The 26,913-nt window shown below is 38.0% G+C and overlaps 1 long non-coding RNA gene across 1 annotated transcript; it reads right to left on the bottom strand.

Annotated features, from left to right (window-relative positions):
- Nucleotides 1–658: 658 nt before the first annotated feature.
- LOC148670332 (uncharacterized) lies at nucleotides 659–12,502 on the bottom strand. Its single transcript, XR_015937049.1, has 3 exons — nucleotides 12,398–12,502; nucleotides 1,164–1,475; nucleotides 659–939 (listed from the first exon to the last, which is right to left on the bottom strand). It is a non-coding gene; the product is annotated as an uncharacterized LOC148670332 (long non-coding RNA).
- Nucleotides 12,503–26,913: the final 14,411 nt, after the last annotated feature.

Genomic DNA, 26,913 nt, shown 5'->3' with positions numbered 1-26,913 from the left:
CAGGACAGGGGAGAGAGCAGAGAGACAGCTTCACAACACAACAACAGGCAATAACTCTGAACTTCACCTTCAAATCCATTGTGATGATGCACTTGTGTTTTTTAATCAAAATGATGACTTTTTTCATTTTCAAGTGTAAACAAAAAAACAATACAAAAACAAAGCCGATCAATCTCTTTGATCATGGCTCTCTTGCAGAGAGCTGGTGTGCTCCTTCTCTTCACATACCTCACACACCTGCTAACAAGCTGGAATTTAAATGAAGAGGAGCTCACCAGTCAATCATCTGGGACTGTAATAACTGCTTGCTGACTCCCCTCGATTAGATACTCATGAGGACTACCTATCACATATTTTTAAAATCTTGTCCTTTTAATTATTGAAGTAGCTTATCAAGATGTTATTGTGAATCAGAAGGCTGATTTGATGAGGCATCATGGCCAAACCATGGTAGCATGACTTTAATGTATCATCATTGAAGTCAGTGGAGCACCACTACAGCAAAGACTGCTGGGAACGACAGTCTGATGACCGGTGTTAATACCGCAGTGAGCAGATGACTGATGGGAGTTGGGGTCTGTTTCTCACCCAGACTCTGTATTATGAAATACATGATCCTGCTCTTACCAAAACACTTCAGTCCCACGAAGTTCTCATGGGTGCATCCCTGTGTCTTTGTTGACTTTGGACAGAAGAAAATCTGAGATTAATTGCCATGGCAGTGGAGCACCTCGGAATGGAAGTTTGCTTCCCCCTTCCCGATCGGATTCCCTTTCAGGACTTGTGAAGGAGCCCCACAATCTAGCTGTCGACAGACAACTTCTGCATCCTGCCTCTCGAAGTCAGAGTCACACACTGAACCCCAGGTCTCTCCGTGCTGCAGTTCCACTCTTCCAGAGCAGAGATCACTGCCTCCAACAAGCCTGACCCCTCGATGAGCTGGAATATTAGAACAATAACAGAGATCACTCTCCCTGACCAGTCTGACCTCTCAATGAGCAGTGCGAATGGGAGGATGGACAGATGGATCATGATAATGGACTCTAGATCACCGATGGAGCTTCAATATCCCTCCCTGCTGGAGACTGGAGAGAGTCTGTACCTTCTCCCTGAACACCTCAGTCGACCATCATGGACATGACTGAAACCCCATTCTTACCTACCTGTACAGATCACTCCAGAGTCCTCATGAGCATAGGAGTACTGTTTCACTTCATCTTTACTACAATCTCTCAACGCAGACTCTGATCCCCTGCAGTCGACCCAGCCCAGCAGGACTGATCCAGACCCTGGTCCAAAGTGAGCTCCTATTGGTGCTGAAATAGCAGATCCACAGCCCAGCTGTCTGCACACCACTGCAGCATCTTCCAGATCCCAGGCTCTGTCATAAACTGTCCCCCACTCTCCTTTATACTGAATCTCCACTGTCCCCTCACAGGGACTGGCTCCATTCACCAGCCTCACGTCAGCACTGCCTGGAGAAAGAGAGAGACAATACTTGTCTACAGGATGTTTTTATATTTATACATATTTGAAAGATACCTGATATTGTCTTATTTGTCTTATTAATGTCTTTTACCTGCTTGATTAGATTGGTAGTCCCTTTTATTGGGAAGAGGAGAAAGTACAGTGACAGGAAGATACTGACAGTGTGTGAGATACTGGAGCGTCTATCTGTGTGACTTCAGAAGGCTGGGACTTCTGGTCCTGTGTTTCTGGGAGCTGTGGTCACTTCAGAGTTCACTACAGTTGTCATTCTGATCATATTAGAGTAACTACATTGCTACTAATTGTATATAACAGGTAAGAGATTTAAACACTGATGTGTCACTCTGTGTGCTGTACTTTGAAAGCATTAGTTATGAAAACAAAACAGAAACAGTGAAAGATTTTTCACATTTCACATCATATTGTGCTGAAATATATACGAGATGTACAGTATATGTTGTGATGGAGATTTTTGTCTGAACTACATCCCCAGGCTGCCATAAGACACCTGACCAATTTTAAGAAGATGATTGATTAGTTGTCAGTCTAAAACCAGTAAGCCAAGTCTTTCAAGGGTTCAGTCTACCTGCGCCTGTGGCTAGAAAGTTGCAAGTTCGTATCCTGTGGCTGGCAAAGGAATCCTACTCCGTTGGGCCCCCGAGCAAGGTCCTTAACCCTAACTGCTCCAGGTGTGCTGTATAAATGGCTGACTCTGTGCTCTGACCCCAAGCTTCACTCCCTGTCTGTGGGTCTCATGGAGAGCAAGTTGGGGGATGTGAAAAGACAAATTCCTAATACAAGAAATTGTGTATGGCCAATAAAGTGATCTCTTATTTCACCCAATGGAAAGACACTGATAGCAACACCCGCTGTGTTACTGTGATGTTGTCCTGAGTGTCTGCTCAAAACCTTGACATGAGGGCAAGAGTCAACAAGAAGACTCTTCCACAGTGGCAGACAGGTGATTCATGTGTTGTGCTGAAATGTATATGAGGTTTATATTATTCTTTGTGTGAAATATGTGAACAACAGATTTTAGCATTTACCTGTCAAGACCTATATATAACAAATCATGGATCGATTAACTTATGTTAAAGCACAACATATTCCAAACATAGAAAAAAAGTTAAATACACAGACATTGATTCTGAGACCCATTATATTTTATTCCAAATATACCAGGTTTAATGTATTTTGCTGAACAGTCATTCCTTAACCCCAGAGTTCACAGTTCAGTTTATTGGTCATATCCACAAATGCAATGAAATGCTTCTTTGCATGTGTGCTCCAATACAAAGACATTGAGGAAACATCAACCTAAACACACAACAATAGCAGCAACATCTAAAGTAAAATAGCACTCAAATCTAATTAAAGTTTCTCAACTCAGATCAAATTAAACTCAGCACAAGCAGTATGAAACAAAAACACCAGTGGAGGTCAACAAGACGATTTGCAAAGTTGCAGAAAGGTGTTTCACATGTTGAGCTGAAATATAAATGAGGTATTTATCCTCATTCTCTGTATGTAACAATATGTAAACAATGTATTTCTACATTTACCTGTCAAGATCTAAATTTCACACACGATTCACAGATTTGAATATGTATAAAAGACAACGTATTACAAACACAACTGATAGGTTTATTGTACAAGCACAGATACAGATACAGATATACTTGTTTATTTGACTTAATTAATTCAACTTTTAATTAATTAATTTTACTTAATTAAAATTATTAATTTATATGAACATGAATTTACATGAATTATTGAATGTCATTAGCCTTACTCAATAACATACCATTGATTGTGCTTTTCTAATATATGTATCACATAACAGAGTTTCTAAAACTTGTTTATGGAAAGTTCCTAATTCCCGAACAATATATTTCCTCTCATTATACAACTAAGTCTTATAACATACATCAGTATCCTGTGGCAGTTAAACTATTGTTGTCATATACAGATGCAGCCATTCAAAACGAGCTGTGGTACAAAGCGGTGGGCGTATTGCATCATAACACATTGTAAAGCGTAAATTGCATCATACCGCATAATACCACAGCTATGATAATAGTATCCAGAATCACTGCCAGGTGGAGCTATTAAGCTTAACCTCTCATGTACAGCATTTGAGATGTCACCAGAAAACATCTGGTTTCAAATCCTGATCACTGCTGAGGGACATTCTTTATTCAATTAAGAATTTAAGTTGTATACTCTTTAGACTTTTAAATTTACACTGTGTATTACAGCATGTTAATCATTAAACATTAAAAAGTTGGTATATTTTATAAAAGCAAGATTGCTCAGTTGGACAAAAGTACACAACCTTCCACCTTCACCATAAATATTTTAATTATGCATAAATATTTAATGTGCCGAAGTCTTTAACTTAGTAATTTACATGGGTTCTGGTTTTAATGTACTCTCGGCTTCACATGGGTATGCACCCTCACCACTGCTGCCACAGGTTGGCCCCCCAACACTGGGAACTCAAACTCTGGTCTCCAGCTTCACTCAACAGGGTGCCAGTGAGCTGAGCTAAAGGGAGATCTCCCCTCAGCCCGGAGGCTGAGGACTCTGTTATCCACAGGGAAGGGCGGTGACGTCACCGCGCTGGTAAGCCGGCTCGCACAACCTGCAATGCTGGCCGTATGCGTTACATTAAGCTTATATTCTGTACTGAAAGTTATAACGTTTTATCCTTTTCCAAGAATACGTACAGTACAGCAGTAAGAACACCACTTGCTGTTATTGTAAAAAGATAAATGTTGGAGCGATTTAACATCACTTGATAGCTATATTAATATGGAATTGTGTAACTAAGCAGCTAAAGTATCACAAGTGGACTTTTTGGAAACATTTTGACATTTGTTTCCTTTTAAAAAAAATTATATTGTTCTTGTAGTGGTAATGGGCACTGCAATGTAGCGAGCTGCACCCAGACAGTTCAAAGCACGATGGGAGCATTACTTTCGGTTTGGTTCAGCCACTTTATGTAAAGCAGCTCTGTACTTACTGGGGTAAAGTTAGCTTGAAGTTCGAAAAGGATTTTGGCACGCCTGTAGCTTTTTCATGAAACCTCCTAGAGTTACGAGAACACTTGCTGTGTGGACAAAGTACATTGTGAAAAATTTCACAGCCTTCACTATGTTGTTTTTATGCCATTTTTTTGACCACGCATGAATATTCTTATGTCCATATCTTCGCAAGGGAAACACAGAAAGCCTTTAAACCAAACGCATATTAAAGACCTCTACTTTTTCACAACCTCTACATAAAACTATCAGTGAGCTAATTCTCTTTTGTAAACTTCCGGTTTTTCATCAATGCATGATTACGCACTAACTGGAACCCTATAAGAACAGGAATAAAGCTTTTTTTATTTCTGAAACCCTTTCTTCATGTCCTGTTTTCATTCAGGTAAAGGTCAACTATATACACAATACTTACAAGTAATAGGTTTATTCCATTCTGAAAAAAAAGAAGAAAGAAAACACAACGTTTCAGCCGTGGAGCCTTCTTCAGGTGTAACCCACCTGAACTATACACACAATACTACTGACAGTAGGAAAATTCTTATTCTTTACTCAGCAGCATATTAAAAACAGCACCCATGATGTTCAAACTGAATTGTACACAGAAGACTGACATAGCTTTTCATTGTGGATCTCTTTTTCTTGTGATTTTAATGTGGCACTATGCACTGGGATAGGGGTATGCTGTTCACAAGCCAACAGCATTTAAACCACAGCACCCAAAATGCTGTAAGTAGGTGTTTTACACACTAAGCAGATCCTCTGATCTTTCCAAGCCTTGCTTTGGGCTCTTTTAGCTTTTTAATGATTTTTTTCAATATGGCATCACTAGAATTGATATACTGGGATAATGGGGTCTTCTTCATGACTCAATAGCTTTTTAAGCACAACACCCACAGGGCTGCAACTAAGTGTTTCACACTCTAGACAGGTCCTCTGACCTTTCCCAGCTTTGTTCTGTGTTTTGAAACTTCTTTATTTTTTTATGATTTTCTGAAGATAACACTACAGGTAATACACTGAAATAGGGGGGTCTTCTTAATGACTCAATAGCGTTTTAAGCATAAGATTCACAATGCTGCAACCAAGTGTTTTACACGCCAGACAGCCCCTTCACCATATACAACATTGCTTTGGGTTGTGAATCTTTTCCTTATTTTTTAATGATTTTTTCAATATGGCACCATTAGAGAGGCGTTACATGGGGATAGGGGGGTGCTATTCACGAGTCAATACCTTTTCAAGCACAACATTCAAAATGCTGCAACCAAGTGTTTTACACTCCAAACAGGCTCTCGGACCTTTCACAACCTTGTGTTGGTTTGTGAATCTTTTCTGATCCTTTTCTTTTAGATCCTTAAATTAATATTGTTATTAATTTCTTTAGATAATCAATTCCATATTATATTCTCTATTTAGCGGATTCTAAAAAATATTTCTGTATTTCTGTATTTCTGCGAATATGCTCGTTATCGTAGTAAACAAAAGCATACTTTTAGAATTTGATTAATAGGGAATATAATATGGAATTGCATATCTGAAGAAAAGTATCTAAAAAGAGTATCTATCTTGCCAGCGCGGTGACGTCACCGCCTTTCCCTCTGCCTATGACCTCTTTTCTGCCTGATCTTTGGCTGATCTAAAGAAATTAATAAAGATATAATTATATACATATACTGTTTCTAAAATAATACTGTAGGCTGTGAAAACATTTGTCAGTATGTCCATGGGGGGAAGGGAGACTATTCTACTCTGAGAATGAAGAGGGGGAGGAAAAGTGCCCGCGGTCATTTCTTTCACTGACAAAGCTGTGTTGTGTTAACAAAAACTACAGTATGCTTAAGAGTTTTTAAACTTGTTTAATTCCAAACACCTTATCCAGTGGGGCAATTTAACAGATGCCTCAAGCCTTTGAAAGGCTTCTTTGAAAAACTAAAATAGCAAATATTATGGACATTATATTGACATTTTTTTAAATTTGATTAATATGGAATATAATATGGAATCACGTATCTAAAGAAATTAATAATGATATAACTATATTCATATACTGTAGCTTAAATCCTGCTAAACTAAGAATTAGACACAAGAAAAGGATTATTGGACAATGTTCTGGGGCTCTGGTGGAATTTCTCTGTAAATTGAAGAGTTTAAGAGAAGACACGTTCGCATCTTTTTACACTTGTAAATAAGGAACATTCCAATGTTAATGCGACACAGAAGATATTATTAATAAGACACTATTCTTCTTGTGTCTAATTTTTAGATTAGCAGGATTTGCGCGATAAGCACTTTGCTTAATGGGGATCACATTACCCACATCTATAATCACTGTACAATACTAACTACTTTCAGGCTGTGCTGAAACATAAAGCGTCGTTTTTCATTCAACGTGTTTCTGAGTCACTGTGTCCGTCCTCGCCGAACCCGAAAATTCCACAATATTATGAATGCCCTTAGGCTGGGCAAATTATTTTTTTAATTTTTAAAAAATAATTCAATAATGAGATATAATTATGTGTTTCTGCTTAGACATTGCATGATTTTAAAAGCTATAAAAACAGGTTTCGATAGTTAATAACCACTTTTTGTGCATGAAAAATGGGTGAACTTTCTTCCTTGTGGTCAGCCTAGAATCTTTGTGTACACTGTAAGTTTCACTTTTTTCTCTTTTCTCACCCGCTGTGATTCGGGCACAGAAGGGTTAAAAAGAAGTCAGACAGGCAGAGGGAATGGGGAGGGATGAAACTGTTAGCTGTCCTGGATAAAGTGATTAGAAAATAGGTGGATTTACATCTGTGAAAAGCGTTCCAATTTTAATGCGATATAGACAATATTCATAATAAATGATCTTGTACGGTCTGTAAACTGAAAATGTATAGAGGACACACGTTGAGTATTGCCTCTTTTTACACTTGAAAGAACATTCCAATGTTAATGTGACACTGAAGATATTATTAATAAACTTTTAAATCTGAAGTGGATAACTCTACTTTAGACCTGCACAACTCCACACCTGCATGTCAAGATCATTGTCCATCATGCATGAATGAGTCAAATTAAAAATAAAACATGTTTACAAAGAAAGTAGAATAGAGTAATCAGATGGGAACTCGAACGCAGGCCTTCAGCATCACTGCTAGCTATGTCAGGCAGCTGAGCTAAAGGGAGATCTCTCCTCTGAGGTCCCTGCTAGCTATTCAGAGGGAAAGGCTGTGATGTCACCAAGCTGGTGAGCAGACACACCCTCTAATGTCAGGCGTATGCATTAAATATATTTAGATCTTTGAATTAATATCGTTATTGATTTCTTTAGCCTCACAACGTTGTCTTCTTGTCTCTAATTTTTAGTTAAGCAGGATTTGAGCTACAGACCACAAAAAACAGGATTCACTTTTTTCACATATTAAATGTTCACATATTAAACTTAATATGGTCAGACGGAGCACGTAAAAACATTTCCAAAATAACCACATGTAAGACTTTGATGCTTAAAATGTTTAGGAAGAAAGTGAGATACTGGTGTGTATTTTTTCTTTAAACTACCAATACCAACCATATACATATCATATATATAACATATCATATGTTTTTGTCCTAAATTAATATCGTTTATGATCATCAGATGCGTTATGCTCCTCTTCTTTTTATGCTCAGCTATTAAAATTTCCCTTTAGTTGTACAATTCTATTTGAATATTCAATACTAAGCAGATTAAAACATGCACAGCCAAGATATTAAATGATTAAATCTTTTCACTAATGACCAATGCACCACGAGTGCACCATTTTGGCCTGCCAATCATGTACCGCGGTATGCCGCAGTGGGTTGTTGTGTGCCTTATGGGTTTGTACCGTGCATTTTGAATGGCTGCACATGTATGTTTCTCTTAAGATTCCAGTAATGATTATTATTATCATCATCATCATTATCATCATCCTTTAATCCTTTTCTGTGAGTTTTAAGGTATAATTATAATTTTCCTTTGTTGGGCTGGGTAAGGTTGCTGTTTTTATTCCTGCTGCTTTACAAAACAAGAGCTGTATGTGCAAAAATTAGATTAGTTTTACATTACTTCCTTTTTCATCTAAAGCTTTTACAAAAATAAAATTGTTCTAGGCAATGAAATATTTTCCCGACTCCCAGTTGTAGGATTAGTTTTATAAGTAACCACAAATCAGAATTAAAAAAAAATATTACAATCTCTCAAACCTGTTTTTACTTTTTTGCTTAAGTACATTCATGGTATAATTATGCTGAATAGCATCTGTACAATTATTATTAATCCCACTGCTTTTAAAAACAAACTTAAAAAGAAGTAAGCAATTAATTTACAGCAACACCAAACAATCTCTTAAGTAATGTCAGATAAATTACCACAAAGCTGTATTTAAAATAAAATAGTAACGTCTCTCAACCATGGTTCATTTTTGCTAAATATTGTGCACCTTTAACATTTATAGATTTACGTTTTAATTACAGTTTTTAGACAGATAAGACAGATAAATATTATTATTATTATTATTATTATTATTATTACTGCTTTTGAAACCTAAAATTAACTTACTTACTTAGAAAATGATTATAATGTTGATACACAGTCACTACGCTCAATTAAAGTAAAAAACACTATAATTGTGTACATTACTTTGTGCAAATTTGCCACCTAGACATTTATGGGTTGATCGCAGTCATTATAGAGTGCAACAACCTGACTGATGAATCTCTAAGTAATAGGATTCTGATCTTTTAACTAAAATATTTCTAGGTAATTCATTTCCTTATGAACAGATCCAGAAAAAGTCAATAATAAAAACCACACAAAACCAAGGTTAAAAGAAAACAGTCAAATCTCTCACCCTGGGCTCATTTTCATGTTCCTTTTTACTCTTTTTCATCTACAGATAAATTACAGGTGTAATACAGTTAATCAAGCCAACTGATGAGTTTCTCAACACCCTGGGCAGGTGCAACATTGACAGTGACCTGTTTCTGGACTGAACGCATCCACACATCTACTGCTACATCTGTTCTCTTTCTTTTCCCGTTTACAACCGTTTTTGTGCAATATATGCCAGGGACCTGTGCAATACATTTACATCTATATTTATATCTATATCTATATTTACATCTATATTTGTATTCTTATGTTTGATACGATTTTTCTGTGTACTGTTTTGTTCTAGTTTGTTCTTTGTGTCCGGACTGTGAGTAACTCTTTTGGTGCACCCCTCACTGTACTGATTGTATTGTATGTATTGTACTATTATTATATCGTTCGTTACACTGTGGCTGTGTTGTCTGTGTTAAGCTGCTGTTGCACTGCAATTTCCCTCACGGGATCAATAAAGTATCTATCTATCTGATCTAGACTCACAGTCTCTCAGCAGAGTCCGGTTGTTATCACTGCTGTGGTTTTACAAATAGATTTAAATTGTTCTAGGCAATGAAATATTTTCTTAACTAACAGACACAGAAAACAATAAATAATTGATAAATAACCTGTACAATCTCTGCATTTGAATCTGCAATCATTTTTACATTAATTTTTACTCCTTCTCATCTACAGATTAATCCTGAGCTCCAGTCTCTCAGCAGAGAGACAGTTATTATTACTGCATTAAAAAAAGACTGAAATTGTTCTAAGCAGTTAATTATTTTCTTTACTAACAGACACAGAAAACAATCTGTGATACATAACCAATTACTGCTTTTGAAACCTAAAATTAACTTACTTACTTAGAAAATGATTATAATGTATAATGTATAATTATAAGGTTTTGATTTTGGGCTCACTGTAACTGTAAAACTATAAAAAATCTAATTACTCTGTAGATGAAATGGAGTAAAAAGTAATGTTAAAACATCAGATTAATTTTAATCTACATATTACAGTTTCAAAACAGTTAATCGAGCTGACTAATAGGTCTCTAAATTCCCTGGTCTTGAGCTCCAGTCTCTCAGCAGAGATCCAACTATCATCACTTCTGTTTAAGAATAAATGACTAAACAGTGCTTAAAATGAAACCATCAAAATCTCTGCTTTGGAATTATCATCCATGCCACTTTATCCTAAAGACTAAAATTGTTCAAAGCAACTAAATATGTTCTTTACTCAGAAAACAATCAGTGATAAATAACCAGCACAATCTCTGCTTTTGAGCCTGCATGCATTTTCACATAATTTCTACTAATTTTAGTTTATCAAGCCAAATTTCTCTACACCCTGATCCTGACTCCCAGTCTCTCAGCAGAGTGCAGTTATTATCACTGCCATGCTTTTACAAAAAGTCTGAAATTGCCCTAAGCAATTAATTATTTTATTTTACCACAATCTGTGATAAACAGCCAGTATAAGCTCTGCTTTTGAATCTGGGCTCATTTTCACATTACCCCTTACATTGTAAAACTAAAACTGTAGAAAAACTGTACTTGCAGATTAAATAGAGTAAAAAGTAATATGAAATTCTCAGATTAATTTTCATCTGCAATTTTTACACAGTTAATCAAGCTGACTGATAAATCTCTTAATTCCCCGATCTTGAGCCCCAGAGATCCAGTTATCTTCCCTTCTATTTAAAAAAAATGAGAAACAGTCTTTAAAATAAAAAAAAACATTATAATCTCTGCTTTTCAATTATCATTCCTGCTGCTTTTTTAAGACTAAATTGTTGGAGGCAATTTAATATGTTCTATTACAGACCCAGAAAAAGATCAGTGATAAATAACAGTACAATTTCTGCTTTTGAGCCTGGGCTCATTTTCACAGTAGTTTATACTCCTTTTCATCTAAAGGTTAATTATACTTTCTGTACAGTTTATTTAGCAGACTGATGAGTCTCTGAATTCCCTGATATTGAACCCCAATCTCTCAGTAGAGATGTGATGATCATCAATTCTATTATATATTTTTTAAAAGCAGAACTTATCTGTGATAAATAAACAGTACAATCTCTGCTTTGAAATCTGGTCTCATTTTCACATTATTTTCTTACTTCTTTTCATCTACAGATTTATTACAGATTTCATACAGTTTATTAGGCACACTGATTATCCTAACTCCAGTCTTTCAGCAAAGTGAGGTTATCACTGCTGTTGTTTTACAAAAATACTGAAAGTGTTTTTAGCATTTAACTATTTTCTTTACAAAGAGAAAAACAATCTGTGATAAATGACCACTAAAATCTCTGCTTTTGAATCTTGGCTCATTTTCACATTACTCCTTTTAATTTACAGATTATTAAAAGATTTTATACCATTTATAATGCAGACTGATGAGTCTTTACACCCTGATCCTAAGTCCCAGTTGCTCAGCAGAGGTGCTTATTGCTGCTATTGTTTAATTTAAAAAGCACTAAAATTGATCTAGGCAATAAAATACCTTCTTGACTAATTACTGACCAGAAAATCAGCAATAAATACCGCATAAGGCTCAGTTTAAAATAAAAGTAGTAAACTCTCTCACCCTGAGCTTATTTTCACATTACATTTAACCCTTTTCATCTAAAAATTAATTACAGGTTTTCTGCACATTATGACACTGATTGCTGAGTCACTGACTCTGCCATTTATAAGTGCTGCTTTTGAAAACTAAAATTATTATGGAAAATGAAATATATTCCTGATTTAATCACCAAAAAATAAAGAGCAACTAAACTAATCTTACAAAACAAAATCCAGCATTGCAAGTTTTTATTTTAGTTTAAGTTTGTGCTCCTTTTCCACCTAGAGATTTATGGTTAAATTATGGTTTCTCTGTTTATTTAGCTGATTGCTGAGTATCTAAAGAGACTGATCCTGACTCCCAGTATCCCATGACTCATTTAAGCAGCTGGACAAGACTCTGAAGAAGACTGGACACTTACTGGCTGAGGTGTGTAGCACCAGGACAGCGAGAAAGAAGATGGACAGGCAGCTCTCCATTGTTGTCAGGACAGAGCGCAGCTGAGACCCCTGTCTTCCCCCCTGAGCCCACAGGGCAAATGAGCTGCTGCTCAACACCCAGGACCCCCAGTAACAACACACCCCCCCGCCCCGCCAATCACACACAGCACTGCCTTTTCAGACTGAGAGCAGGAACCTCCCGACAGGGCCTTTTCAGTCTTCTCCAAATATATCAGAGCCACATCACTGTTTCCTCTCCCTGAAGACACTCCCAGGAGTGCGGAGGAGAGGAGAGATAGGAGCAGCTCTGTGTCTCACTGAAGGACACACACACACACACACACACACACACACACACACACACACACACACACACACACACACACACACACACACACAGAAACAGCAGGGCTGCAGGTGCTCCAAGGGCAGGAAGAGAACAGATATTAACACAACATAAAATCTCTTCAGTTCTAGACAAGTAACATAATAGTAGGTCAGTACTAAGTTAACTAATTTATATATAAGACAAAACAAATTTTGAATACATCCTAAAATCATTTTAAATATTACAAGGTTTTAAATTGAAAGACATTTCACTTAACACCAGATTAAATGCTGAAGAAAACAGCTGGTTTTTATTAACTTCATTGATTAAGCCAGAGATTCAGTGTTCTTGATATGGTCCTGTGTCTCTTGCCGTCTGTGTCAGGCGGTGTCCAGTGACTGGTGTGCTGCCACGAGTCACAAAGAGGTTGTCTCCCCAGACAGCAGTGTCTTCTTGTCCTGTCAAGGACAGTGTGAGGAGAGCCTGTCCTCAAGGTGGCAGTGAGGTCACTCAGGTCAGCACAGGAATACAGAGACAAGGTGGACTGAATAAGATCTGGCTGTCCTGTGGCTGTGAACAGATAATTTATAACCAAAAATTTAAATGAAAAGAGAAAAAAAAGCCCAGCAGTGACTGTGTGCCCCTGTGTACTGAGCCTGGTGGACAGCAGCTCTTCCAGTTGAGTCCCCTAGACCCCATGTCTGTCCCTGTGCAGCTCCAGTCCAAATAGATGTTCCAGCCCCTCCAGCTGTGACCCCAGTGTCTTTCTGTGTTGAACCAACTGTGTGACTGAGACTCTCTAACAGCACAGTGGAGCTGAACTGATACTGATAGACTAATGCACCACCAGTCTGAACAGTGTGAGGGCACATCCTCTTCCTTATTATTATAGGTAGTAGTAGCAGCAGTAGAAGCAGTAGTAGCAGTAGAAGCAGCAGTAAAGTATTAGTAGTAGCAGTAGTATCAGTGGCAGCAGTTGTGGTAGCAGTAGTAGTATTAGCAGTTATGCTGTATTTAAACTCTCCTGTTCAATATAGCAGAGTTCTTGTATTACAGATTCACCATAAAAGCTGCAGCAGCAGGAGCCGCAGAGCAGGAGTCAGTTTCAAATTTGAAAAAGCAACAAAATTCTGAAAAAAAAGTTCAGTCCTTGTTAATACAGCGGTGATTTAAGGCAGAGCTTCACTGGAGCTACACGTCAGGCTGTACTGTGAGGCTGTGGGTGTCAGTTTGATGAGGCAGCTGAGAGCTGAGCTGTACAGAGAGACACACAGGGAGCCCAGTATTCAGAGCTCCAGTGCTGCACAGGGAGACACAGGAGAGCCCAGTGTTCAGAGCTCTAGTGTTGCACAGGGAGACACAGGAGAGACCAGTGTTCAGACCACTACAGGGTGACAGGTCTTCTACCCACACAGCTGTCTCAGGGCTCTAACAGCTCTCTCAGTGTGTCTTTCAGGGCTGAACAGGAGGGGCTATTCCTGTCTGAATGGAGGCTGACTCTTAGAGCTCCAGTGTCAGTATGAGGAAAAGCTCCCAGACCTGACTGCTGCCAGACCCACTGAGCCTGAGATGCCATGAGCCCTGAGCTCCTCAGCAGCTGAGAAAAGCCTCCTGTCTCCTGTGGTCACAGTGTGGTTGAACACCTGTACTGTCTTCCTGCTCCTTCTCCTCTCTCTCCCACTTCCTGTCTCTCTCGCTTTGTGTGCCCTTATCTGTCCATCTCTCTCTCCTTTTCTCTCACTCTGACAGTCTGTGCAGAGTATCTGAAGGGGATGTAACGTTGCTTGGTAAAGGAAAAGACTTCTCAGAGGCAGAAGAAAAAAAAATATTTTTCTCCTCTCAGTCAGATTCACAGCTCAGACTCACACACAGAGCTCTGGGACCCTCAGTACTTTACACAAACTCCTACCTCCTGAACAGACAAAAGCTCATCTACATCCTTCTCTTTATCCTGACAATTCAGAACCAGAGGACATTCAGACAATCAGTGCTGCTACATGAATAATATCAGACAGAACAGCCTGGACTCGGGTCACATCTCCCCCTTTTCTCCTTCCTCACAGCCTCTTAGAGACAGAGAGGAGCTCCTGGTTCTCCTCTCTGTGAACTGGGCTCAGGGGTCCCTGATCTGGCAGCTGTGGGCTCTGTTCCAGGTCTCCAGGACCTCCAGCCCCTCGGTATTACTGCCCTGATTCATTGTCTTTATTGTAAGTCACTCCCTAACCCTCTGTCAGAAGTGTTTTACTGAAAATTGAGCAATATGTGATTATCTCTTATTATTATTTTTACTGATTTAATGAACATCAGTATTGCTACTCTTATGTGTAATATGATTATCAGCAGCAGCAGACTGATGGTCTTGTCTACAATAGTGACTAGTTGGCCAGTCTGTACCTCTGAGCAGTTAGACTCAAATCACACAGAAGACCTGTCTGTGTGTGATTCCACACCAGCCCTGGGATACAGCGTCTCTCACACGTCTCTCACGGAGTCTTATACATATACAGTTAAACAGGGTCTGATAACAGTTATACAGTTAATTAAATCATCAAACTGGCTGAGGAACTGAGAGCTTGAGTGGAAATAAAACCAGGAGATACTCTTCAACCTTCAGGATCAGGTGTCTGATCCTCCTGGCTTCTATTCTGTGGAGATTAGTGTAAAACGCTTAAAAACGCTTTTTACAGGGACTTGTGCCCTTTCTCTTCTGCTCTACGGGAGTATGCTATACAACGCATTAGTCTGTGAAGTAAACTATTTTTTTGGTTTAATACATTTTATTCCTCGGTTTGTCGCTCTCCATTTCCAGCTGTTATGAATCGCCTTTATTATTGGAGATGTTATATCTGTAAGAAAAGCCCCCTGGGCTCCGGACAGGAGTCTCCTCCAGCGGAGACATGTCTGCTCCGTCAGAAAGAGCGCTGTGACGTCACAGACACCAGCCAGAGCGCCGGGATCAGAGAGCGAGACCGCGGGAGGCGCACCGAGCGCACGGAGGAGAGTTATTGATCACTTATCTATCGACAACCAATTAATTCAACTGAAGAACCGTGGAATAATCGATTAACTTCACTGATTTGTGAGTACTGATTCTTTTCCCGTTTTGATCCTGTTTTAAATATCTAGAAAACAGTCAATACAGCCTGTATCGATCAATAACAATAGCGCCTTTAGCGTTAATAATGTTCAATCCGAAATTAAAGAATTATTATTCAAATAATTGTTAAGGAATTGTATGCTAGAGCTTAAAATTTATATTCCAAGTTGATAAATTATTAAAAACTATATTCCAAGTTGATAAATTTGTGTAAGTAAAAGCTTAAATGCATTTTTCCACTGTTTACAAATCATCAGTATAGTCAAACCACGGCAACAGGCCCCACTTCACTGTGCACTGCTAGGTGTCTTGCCTTCGTCACAAAGAGCGTTGTGACGTCACGGATAGCAACTAATACTAATATTGTCTTCATGTTTCGAGTACAATCGGTAGTTTTAATATTGTAACGCTTATGGCCGACAGGCACTGTGTAAGAGCCGGCATATCAGAGCAGGTGACGTCACCGCCCTTCCCTGTGATAGCAGGACTACAGCTACCAGGCTGTAGAGAGATTGCTCTTTAGCTCACGGGGCTAGGTTGCTGCAGAGAGACGTGGAAATCTCGGGTTCGAGCCTCCAGTCGGGATGGGGCTGACCAGATGCGGCAAGGGCGCCTGCCTGAGCCCCCGTTGTGTTACAATATTAATGCTAGTGTTCACGTGAGTATTAATGATGATAGTGCTACTGATTGTAATGCTAGTATTCCTGTTAATATTAGTGATAATTACAGAGATAATTTTGTGTCAGTGTTAGAGAGGACGATAGTGTAAGTCCTAGTTATAGTGTTACTGTTGCAATATAACTGGTATTTGTATTAGTGTTATTGATAGTGTATTTGTAGTTATGAGCGTATGTGTCTGTGAGTGTGTGGTGTTTGTGAGGAGTGTGTGGTGTCTCTCAGTGTGTGAATTTGTGTTTGTGAGTGTGTGGATGTGTGTCTATAAGTATTCATAGTGTCTATGTGTGTGTCTGTGTAGTGTCTGTGTGTGAGTGTTTGGATGTTTGTCTGTCAGTGTGTGATAATGTGTGTGAGTGTGTGGGCGTATATCTGTCATTGTGTGTGAGTGTGTGTATAGGTGGGCTTGGGCTCCATTGCTGTGTCTGACAAAGGTGACCCATCTACAGGTGTTGAGGTCCAGAGTCGCTTGTGAAAGAAACCACTTTCTAGAGTCCAGACCAACGTCCAGAGATCTGTGAGTACCCTGTTTTTATCACTATTAGTAGTAATGACAGCAGTTGTAGTATCAGGAGTATTAGTATCAGAATAAGGATAAGAATCTGATGTAATGGTTGTAGTAGTTGTTATAGCAGCAGAAGCAGCAGTAACAACAATGGCAGTTGGATTATTCAAGCAGTTACTTCCAAAACTACAGATTTACACATTTATACTCTACTTTTCTATGCATGTTTTGTAAAGTGCCTTGATGCTCTGGATTAAGTCATTTAAATTAAATTCAATTTATTTTTATATAGTGCCTTTCACAATAACTAGGTTGCCCCAAGGCGCTTAACAAAGGAAGTGACCATACAGTGGATATAAAAAGTCTACACACCCTTATCGAAACTGCAGGTTTTTGTAATGTAAAGGCAGAAATCAAGATAAATCATGTCAGACATCTTTCCATCCTTAATGTGACCTTGCAACCAACAAAATTCAAGAGAAAAACAAACAGATAATTATTAGGAAGAATAATTGAAACTATTAAACCTACAACACCCTGGTTACATAAGTGTGAACCCCCCCCAACTAATACTTTGTGGAAGATCCTTTTGCATTTATTACAGCAGTAAGTCTTTGTGAATAAGTCTCCAAGAACTTTGCACACCTGGACTTTGCAATTTACTCTGTAGACAAGCAAATCTGTTCAAGGAAGAAACTCAGTTTAGTGAACTACTGGTGAATTCAGCACAGCTTTTGTCATTGCTTGTCAGGATGGCTGAGTGGTCTAAGGTTTAAGGTGTCAGACTTGAGAACTGATGTCTTTCATCTTGGTTGGGTGTTCTGGTCTCCGAATGGAAATATGGGATTAAATCCCACTTCTGACATCTACTTTTTTATTTTTTGTGCATTGTTCCTGTCTTATTGTGCTGACAATGACAATAGGAGGAAAACAGAGATACCGCTTTTCAAGAACATGATGGGCAGGAAAATGCTTCGTCAACACTTAAATGTGATTAGTAGAAAGGAACATTTAGATGGGCTCCGATTTCTACATTAAGAACTTTTTGAGCTTTCTATAAGTGAAGAAAGATTTCCGGTAAGGTATGCATTCAAAAGTCAAAGATCGAAATATAAAAGCAGCAGAAGAATGCAGCAACACTACAATTTGTGAGTGTTCTGTACTGTTAAAATCCACAGGTTTCCATGCTTCTTGGATTTCTTAGCCCAAGAAGTGATTCCTGTTTCATTTTCTATTCACCATCTCAATTTGCATTATGCCCCTCGAAGCTCAAAACTGAATAACAAACGCTAATCAAAGTTGTACAAGGACTACACTACTTTGCCCCGTCTAAATACCATAATGTGAAATTAACAAAAAGCAGTATTTTGACAAAGTGCGGTCTTCAAGCAGTAAACGCTCTTGTGTTTATACTTACTCGGGAGCAGATCACCCTCGATTTAGAAAAGCCTTTGCTTGCCACTTGCTTTCACAGCGATATCTGAATCAAGCCCCAAAGTGGTAAGAAAGCTGAATTACACAAAGCTCATAAGACATTGGGTTGTCACTGTATGCTATCACGTCCTGCTTGCACTGTCCTACTAAAAGATTAGAATGATAAGAAAGGACACAAATGACCCTTGAATCCACAATTCTAAACATAAGGGTCGCCAGCTCTACTGACTGGGCTTCTCTTGCTCCTCTATTACACAGTAATATTACTAGCGTTGGTTGAACATGGTATAGTAGGCTGACAGCTGAAACATGTGGCTTACAAGCAGTGACAGTACCATTATCAGATATCACTGCAGCATATTAGTTTGGGAGCAGGAGTAAATTTCCCATGGAAACATGTATGCTTCCATTAACATAGTATAGTATGTGGACATTTGGTTCTTCTTTCAGCCCCACGTTTCTCTATCTAGGTCTTCAAATTACTTGGCAAAACATCGGTTTTTGTTACTCTTTCTCTTTTTGGTTTTGAACCAATGATTATACCTCAATAATCAATTCATCCTTGAAAAAAGAAGAGACAGGCATGTTTTGAGTCTCATAATGATCCTCTTCTGGATCCACAAGAAACGTGTTTTGGATGTACATATAACTTCCATCGAAGAGAGATCTCATCAGTTGCATGCAATTGAAACTTTGACTTTTTGGATGGAATTGAAAATATTTTTAAAAAATAAAATAAACAATTTTCTAACAAAGATCTCATGAAGTATTGCCAGGATCTATACTTAGCGCTCGGTAGTGATAACACTGCTGATATTGATGGAGTAGAAATGTACAATGCATTTACAGCTTTTCTGAACCGAGAAATCCTAGAATGCCGCCTATAAAAGAGTTAGGATTCATACCAAGAAATACTTTTTTGTTTTCCACCAAGAAGGCTGCTATTGCATTACACATCTTGTGAACATTACCAGTTTTGGTAGCTTCTGGGCACGATTTTTCAAAACTGAAACTAATAACAAAATTATTTAAGATGCACCTTGTCCAAAAATTGTAAATCAGGACTAGTATTACTACAGAAGAAAAGATTTAACCGAAATATTAATAAGACTACGTAAGTATAAAAAGTAGAACTATTCAATTCATATAACTTATTTTTTATTCTTATCAGAAATGGGCTCACGCAGCAGAAAACACTAATTTCCCTAAGGGATTAATAAAGTATTATCTATCTAATGTTTATCTTCGTTTGAGTATGTGAATAACAGTTTAACCTAAAATGTTTGTAATTGTGATTTTATTAAAATTCAATAAATAACCCATCAACAGTAAGAAATTTTTAAGAAAGTAGAACATTATTTTATATTTTATAAGAAAGTTTACAGGTCATATCCTTCGCTTTGTCTTTTAACTTAAGTGTTCAGGATCAAAGCCCGTGTGTGGATGGTTGTGTTTCTTGAATCTCTTGTAATCATCAAAAGTTGTTGTTTAGTTCAGTTTTTCTCGAGTTGTAGCTTGGATATTTCATACGATTAATGCTTTTCATGCTCTTTTGCATTTTCCTTCACATACGGAAAAAGTTCAAAGTCTCCTTATGGCTGTGATCAACATCTACACGAGAGCACTTGTAACAGTACAGGACACGCAGTGAGGAGCTTGTGCAGCTTTCTGCTGACTGCTGAGTCCAGAGGGAGGACTAGCTCGGTGAATGATGTCTCAAGAAATCCCGGGTGAGATTCAACAGGTGGCTTCTTCAACACCCGCAACACATCTGAAGGATTTCCTGAATATGATTTTAAATTAACTCAAATCATTTGGCAGTTAACATGCTTTGGAGGTACATTTAAAACAGCAGAGCAACACTGTAGCACTTTGAGTGTGCCTGGGTTTAATTGTGTGGACGTGGCTCTCTATGAACACAAGCAAAGAGTTCTCACTCAACAGATGATTGCAATATGAGCACAGAATGTAAATGAGTTAGAGATGCCAGGAACTAAACTTAGGACCTCAACTGTGCAAAGCATGCACCCTGCCACTGAACTACATCCCCAACAGAGGTTTTTATGGAATTGACTTAAAGACGTGCTGATGCTCTTTGAACACAATCCACCACTCACGAATAATTCATGCAGTTTCCCGCTTTCGCATTTCCTCTACTACAGAGCAAATTCATGGGAATGAAGAAATAAGGAAGGAAAATTAATCGCGTCGAAGTTTCCAGAGACTGGGCACAAATGAACCAGTTATTTTTATATCCAGTCACAGGGGGGACGGTGGTTGATTCCTCGATGGGGGAGAGCTTTTTTTACCTCCTTGCTCGACTGTCTTTCAATTTTGTTTTCTTTGAAAGCTTTTTGCATCTTTTAAGTGCTCTTGGTTAAACTATGCATATAAAAACAGCAGTACTGATGTTTTTCATGGACCGATGCACACTTGTTCTGTACAATTCCAGTGATAAAACCCTGTCTGTAAATATTGTAGAAGAACATAAAAGGGAGAAACAACACTCCAACCACAGGAATGGTAACATAAAAGATTGTGTTTTATTTAATATGTCCTTTTCAGATACCTTATCAATGCACACAGGCGTTAGAGCTGAATAATTTTTTTAGTGGTGTTTGTAAACAAAGATGGAACATGTTATACCGATACCAGGAAGAAAGGAGCAGACTCTTAAACTTTAAGAGACAGAAACAACACCTAATCACAGCTAACACTGATTAAAATGACATCACAACAAAAGAGTGGAGCCTTGAGTGAATCAAATTAGTTTTCATTGGTCGTCTGTGTCTTCATAACTTTGTAGGTGAGAGAGAGGATTGTGAAAATGTGCAGGGGCTTCTTAGAAGTGCCTTGGTGGTACAGGCGACTTCCAAATTATTGAGCCGGATTTGAATCCCGGTCAGTGCATCTCCAAAGCTTTTCAAGATAATATGTGGTCTGGTAACACATCTTTTGAAACTAGCACTTGAGGTAGGAAGCGTGTTCTTAAACACCAAAACACTCAATAAGGAAGAAGCAGATCTCTGTACACAAGATGGCAGTGCGATATTAGAATTCCTGTGTTCTTGATGGATTCAGACTCCTTCTTAGAGGTCCTTGCTCACCAAATAACTTCGCAGTTGAGGAATAGCACCACAGAAAATACCCACTCAACAAGCGAGTGTGCTGGTTGCTCTTGCCCTTTATGCAAGGAGCTGTTTTTCTTTTTTACTCGTAAAAGTCATTATTAACCAGAAACAGCAGCACAACTGGTCACATTTGTGATTATGTCTCCTCTCTGCTTCAGCAAGGTCAATAAAATACTCTGAAAGTAGTAAGGCAAAACTGAATTCAAAATCATTTTAGGAATTCTGAGCGATATCTGCATACAGGCAATCCAATAAGAACGTTGAAATCTTTGAATATCATCTCTCTACATATTGTGCTGTTTTTTGCTCGGAGTAAAACTATTGAATTGAAGGAATGCTTACCGCAGGGTTAAAATGTATCTTTATTTGGAGAAATTTTATATGCTTTAAAAGAGCCATACGAACAGGAAAAACGACAGTGCTGATTATTTTCCCTAGACGGAGCACTGATGACCTATCCGAGCCCGATGATAAAGCCCACCCAGAGGATACTCTAGCAGAACATAAAAGAATGTTTACTTTTGTAACCAAGGCAACCATAGGAACAGCATCAAAACGCGCAATAAATTCAACAGTTAAGTCTTTCGTGTAAGGTGTGCTTTGTGAAAGCATGAAATGAATCCCCTGATCAGTTTTGGACAATGTATTTTTGAATGAGCGCTATGCGCAAAGATTTAATAAACAAACAAAAGCAGTTCGCCACCACAGCCAATATTAAATGTACCTGCCGGAACACTACCATGCGCACTGGCTCATAAGTGATCTCGGCAGACGTTGTTCCCTCATAAAGATGAAAGTGCCAAAAAGCATTCATGTTGAGAAAACAAAACATTTTTTCTGCCTTGATAGCTGACAGCCTGTCTTTTAGAAAGTCTATCTCTAAACTCCTTGCACAGCCTCTCGAGAGACTACCAAAAAGCACTTTTACTGAGCATATTACAAATCAGAGGAAACAACTTCTTAAAACCAGGACATACAGGAGTGCTGGGATTTGAACCCAAGACCCTGGAAAGAGTGCACCAGCTCTTTACAACACTCAGCCACATTCACCTTGTCACTCTCCTTCACATTTCTGCCTTGGACAACGCCGGGAGGGGGCTTCAGCTCTTGTCAGTTCTAGTGGTATCATGACGTGCGGAAGTGACCGCACCTATGCAGCACGAACGCTATTTTCAACAGCACACCCCAGCACTAACGGAGGGGGTGTGTTTCATTCTTTGTGCTGTTTGTAGGGTGGCACCTTCACGGAAATCCAATTAGTTCTTTAAGTGCAAAGATCAAAATCCCCTGCTATCAATGTAGCTTTTTTCACAGTTTCTTCATTTGAACTTCATTTGGACATCGATTTCGAAGGATATTGATGATAATACCACAAATTGTGGTTTTCTTTTGATCATCAATTTTATTTCAAATACTGGCCACTTTTACAGTTGTCTTGCATGTTTCACAACGTGTCATAGCCCCCCTCGCATCCTCAGCTAACATATTTTTACAAAATTACATTACATTTACAGCGTTTATGTTTACATTTACAGTACATTTAAACTATGGTAAATACTCCAAAATATCAACATATGTACAGTGCTAACCTAAGAATACTTGTGAAGTTCTCCAACAAATCTGCATTGTAATTTTAAAATATTTCAACTGAGGGTGCAACGGGAGTAAAAATGATTTCTCCCGCCAGCCATTCAAAGACCAAATTCAATGGATAAACATGATTTTCTCGGACATACCAGTTATGTTCAATAGCTAAAAACACAAAACTAACTTCTTCGTGTGAAAAGTACAGATGCAGCCATTCAAAATGCGCGGTAAAAACCCGTACAGTAACCTACTCGCAGGGCACCGCGGTAAGTGATTGGCTGGCCAAAATGACCGACAGGGGAACTCGTGGTGCATTGGTTGGTAGTGAAAAGATTTAATCATTTAATATCTTTACTGTGCACATTTTAATCCACTTAGTTTTGAATATTTATATGGAATTTAACCACTTAAGGGAAATTTTAGTAGCTGAGCATAAAAAGAAGAGGAGCATAACACATCTGAAGGTCATAAACGATATTAATTTAGGAACATACACATTACTGTATGTACATAAACTGTAATGTGTATGGCTGGTCTTGATAGTTTAAAGAAAAAAATACACACCAGTCTTCCATTTCTCCCTAAACATTTTAAGCATGAAAGTTTTATGAAACGGTACCCAAATATGTGATTGCTGTATAGAATGAATTTTAATTTTTAAAAATTATTTAACACAGAAATTAAGCTGTTTACATCTTCCGCCTGAGAACAGTCACCCGTTGCTACCCAACGCAGAAACACAGCCACTAACTAGCAAAGAGAGGACATTAACATGATTATTTCGTTTATTTCTTTTGCACATTTATTTGAACATTTCCATCGATTGTACAAGCACTTGGAAACTGTCCAATCCCTAGTTCATCAGGCATTTTCTTTTACGCTGTGGGCATTCTCCTGGTCTGTGTCTTCTAGGATATAATGCCAGCGAACTCTTGTTTTTATGTCCACTATAACAGACAATCTCCTTTGCTTTTAACCGAGCGTTTAATAATTTCCTAAAATGAAAATGATTTACTTTATTTCCCTCACGGGATCAATAAAAGTATCTATCATCTGTCTAAACTATGGGACAGAATTCTGGGGTCTCCCCATACCAGAGATTATGGTAGGGCTTCAGAATGGTGATTGGCTGACACCATCTGACACCCCTCTGATTGGAGAAAAAAGACGTGCTGGTTTGCTATACATACAGTACTGTACCAGGAAGAGGAATTCTTTCTGTTCGAAACGTGTATTTTAAAAGTTTAAGAAGTAAAAACCTTACAGCATACACAGATTTCGTCATCTTTGTCTTATGCATAATAATGTTCACCGCTCTGTCTAGCAAATTAATAATAAACTTTATTTCATATAGCGTTTTAAACGAATAAGTAATTAGATTGCTCATAAACCTAATCACTTGCTTTTTCTTTTTATTTAGGCTCAGATTTCAACTATAGATCGTATTATTAATAACCATAATAACAACCAACCAACAAAAACAACCATATAAACATAATACCAACCAAAAACATAAATAACCACCACAATACAAAATCAAATATATCAAACCATTATACTCTCGCAACTTCCTCAATTACCATAATCCCGCCCCTTATGCAAAACCAAATCCTCCTCCCATCCCAGTTTATCCTCTTTATCATAAACAAAATCCACCTCAATTTTCAACATAAAGCATTACACAAAATCAATACCTCAACACTCCATACTCAACAACGATAATTCACAAACAGCCAGAACATGTAACTCCACATTCCCAAACAGACCTCATTTCCATAGCCCCGCCCCTTATGCAAAACCAACATCCCTCCCCTGTTCTCTCTCTCTCCCCTGGCGTTTGTAATCGTTATTTTCAAATAAATGTTTGCAAAGTCATGTATTTTAAAAATCTTAAGATTTTTATATTTATGTCTTTATTTAGTGGTTTCATTAGGGACAAAGGCTAAACTTTCTTGGAAAAATGTCTTTTATGTAAACCATGTTTGCTATTAATTCATTCAGGGCTAAAATATGTTCATTGTCGTCTAATGAAAGAAGGGTTCCTTTCGCCGTAGTTGGGTTGAAATTAGAAGCTTGCCAGGCCCGGATTGTTACACCAACGTATTAGCATGTTAAAGCGATTTCATTGAGGAGCCTAGGCTTTAACTAGTAAGTACTGTACTTACTGGGTTTTTGAGGGGGGGTGCTGTCTTTCTTTGGAAATCTTGCCTGCTTCTACTACTAATACTTGTGAAACCGGTTTAATTAGTCACAGCCAGCACTCCCGCAGAGAGGGAGAGAGGGTTGTACTTGCAGTGTATACAGTAGATGGGAAAGCCAGAGCCGACCTCTACGCCGCCCACGTGTTATGCTCTTCGTTAACGTCTAAGCCGGAACACATCATTATATCTCATTTTGTATTTCTTAAAAAAAAAATTGTTTGCCCAGCCTAACAATAGTATTATTGTTATTGTTTTTAACCTGTAAAGCGCTTTGAGGAGCCACCTTTAAAGGCGCCATATACAATAAAGTTCATTATTATTAGTATTGTTAATTTGCTGGACAGAGAGGTGAACATTATTATACAGAAGACAAAGATAGCGATTTACGTTGCATTGTGCATTGTGCTGCTGTAATACAGTTTTAAATAATTAATAGTCTAAACAGTATCAGCTTTATTTATGGGTTTTAAATAAAGGCGATTTAAACGCGATTTAAATCAATATAAATGTTAATATTGTAACGCCTAGGTGACTATTCATTGTTATTAAAATGACTTAAATTTGATCATGTTGTGATATTTAGAAATATAAATTTGTTTGGTGCGAGTGAGGTTTTAATTAATCTCTGACTAAGGAAACGTTTAATTTTTTCAAAGAAATGTTTGTTAAAAAAACCCAGTAGGATTTGATCACAGACCATGTGACATGGGAGTCAGGAACCTAACCCACAGCGCCACCGGCAAAGTAAAAAAGAATGAAAGAGTGCTGAAAAAGCACTACAGAAACATTATCAACAGACAATGTACAGCGTGTACTATTCTTGTGTTGCGGTACATGAATATAATTATATCATTATTAATTTCTTTAGATACGCGATTCCATATTATATTCCCTTTTAATCAAATTCTAAAAGTATGCTTGTTGACTTCGGTATCACGTTAGTTAAAGACTTTGATGCTTAATGTTTAGGGAGAAATGGAATACTGGTGTGTATTTTTTCTTTAAAGTACCGAGACCAGCCATATACTGTATGTTTAAGTTCCAAAATTAATATCGTTTATGACCTTCACACGCGTTGCAGTATGCTCCTATTCTTTTTATGCTCAGGTACTAAGATTTCCCTTCAGTGGTAAAATTCCATATAAATGTTCAATACTTAAACGGGCACAGTTAAGACATTAAATATACATATACATACTGTATACAGTACAGTTTGCATACAGTAATATGTTTATGTTCCAAAATCAATCTCTTTTATGAGCATGTGAAAGGCATGGTGAATCAGTTCTCAAAAATTACTGTACTTTGCATGATTGGAAACAAATGCTCGATTGCGAAATGCTGTGGTGTTACTTTTACAAAGACGGTCAATGAAAAAAAGAACGTGGACAAAGGCAATACTTTGTTTACAGCTTGTCCAAGGTCAAGACTTTGATGGCCACAGCTCAAACATGAGAGGTTGAGTTTATTAGCTCCACCTTGTGGAAATTCCGGATACTATTATTTTAATTGCGGTATTATAGGAGAATTTACGGTAAC

Source organism: Lepisosteus platostomus, chromosome 5 (assembly GCF_059453375.1).
Source record: "Lepisosteus platostomus isolate fLepPlt1 chromosome 5, fLepPlt1.hap1, whole genome shotgun sequence".
Classification (NCBI taxonomy): domain Eukaryota; kingdom Metazoa; phylum Chordata; class Actinopteri; order Semionotiformes; family Lepisosteidae; genus Lepisosteus; species Lepisosteus platostomus.
The sequence above is the reverse complement of the archived record's forward strand: the minus strand, read 5'-3'. Positions and strand labels throughout refer to the sequence as shown.